Source organism: Perca fluviatilis, chromosome 14 (genome assembly GCF_010015445.1).
Source record: "Perca fluviatilis chromosome 14, GENO_Pfluv_1.0, whole genome shotgun sequence".
NCBI lineage: Eukaryota > Metazoa > Chordata > Actinopteri > Perciformes > Percidae > Perca > Perca fluviatilis.
The window spans coordinates 23869863-23871416 of record NC_053125.1 but is presented as its reverse complement, the minus strand read 5'-3'; the positions used below and the strand labels follow the sequence as shown (position 1 = coordinate 23871416).

At 40.0% G+C, this 1554-nt stretch overlaps 1 long non-coding RNA gene across 1 annotated transcript; it reads left to right on the top strand.

Annotated features, from left to right (window-relative positions):
- The first annotated feature begins 330 nt into the window (after positions 1 to 330).
- On the top strand, positions 331 to 1290 carry LOC120573481. The gene is made up of 2 exons (XR_005641730.1): positions 331 to 1007; positions 1124 to 1290. It is a non-coding gene; the product is annotated as an uncharacterized LOC120573481 (long non-coding RNA).
- Positions 1291 to 1554: the final 264 nt, after the last annotated feature.

Here is a 1554-nt window from a genome sequence, read left to right as displayed (position 1 = left end):
TTTAAAGAGCCCCTGTTATATATACACTATCTCACAAAAGTGATGCACCCCTCACATTTTAGTAAATATTTAATTATATCTTTTAACACTGAAGAAATTACACTTTGCTACAATGTAAAGTATTAAGTGTACAGCCTGTATAACAGTGTAAATGTGCTGTCCCCTCAAAATAACTCAACACACAGCCATTAATGTCTAAACCGCTGGCAACAAAAGTGAGTACACCCCTATGTTAAATTCCCATAGAGGCAGGCAGATTTTTATTTTTAAAGGCCAGTTATTTCATGGATCCATGATACTATGCATCCAGATAAAGTTCCCTTGGCCTTGCATAGTATCCTGTTTTATTTCATGCACTGGTCAATTCTAAGATTACCTTGTGTAATGTTTTAAAGAGCCCCTGTTATATATGTTTTCTTGATGTATACTTGACATAGGTTTACATGTTTAGGTTTGCATGCTTATGTCTGAGGTCTTGGCCCGCCTCCCCATAAAGCCCAGTCTGCTCTGATTGGTCAGCTGGCCCACTCTGTTGTTGTTGGTCCTCCAAATTCAAACAAGCCACTGGGCGGGCTGTGCTGGCTCAGGCAGCACCTATGGGTAGCACGTATGAAAAACTGGGCTGGCTTTCTCAATCAATAACATTAGGCACGTTCGCCTGTAAAGTGGACGAGAGCAGGCGGCAGACAAAAATCTGCTGTCAAGTCAGACAGTTGACAGCTGTCTCCAGCAGCCTTTAGGCTGCACAAGAAGTCACAGAAACACTCACATCCTGTTTGGTCCGATTACGATAAAATGTTCAGCTTGTACGCAGTCTCAAGTTGTTTTTATTTTTACAGAGTATGTCTTTGTATAGTGATGTTTGTATTCAGAAGAAGAAGAAACGCTCCTGTGTTTTTGGTTTTTGTAGCCGGAAAATGCTGGTATGATGTCAAGTGTTCTGTCCTTCGCCCATTTGTCTGCAGCAAGAAAATCTGATGATTCCTGGGCTGACACAGAGGCATCAAGTACCTGTCGAGAGCACAAATACTGTTTTTGTGTCATCAGTCTCATATATATAACCTAAAGGCTCTATATCTCATTTCATGTCTTTATCTTTTCTATCACTGTAACGCTACCAAAGGATTGAAGAGACAAGTGACATACAGGAGCTGGATTGTCTCTTAGGCCTAAGAGCAGACTGAACGAGTTATGAAAATAATGCTTTTACCACAACTGTATTCTGTCTGGAGAGTGAACTGGTCTTTCTTGTCTTTCAATATGCAAAATTAAAACGCTCAAGCATTGAAACCAGCTGGTCTGTGAGTTTGTGTTAAATCTAGTAGTTTGTTTTAAAACGTCTTACATCTCAAAGAACTCTAACTGTAACATCATTAAATATCATTGTGCACACTTTTTAGTTAATAAGTGGAAGTTTCTATCACAAAAATATGCTGTTACGCTGTGCCAGTAGTACACAGTAGCATATTAAGTGCTTTGGGCAGAGACCGTTGAGAACCCGAGAGGCCCCATAACTTTGCGACTTTGAGTCTGTGAAAAGGCGCTATATAAATT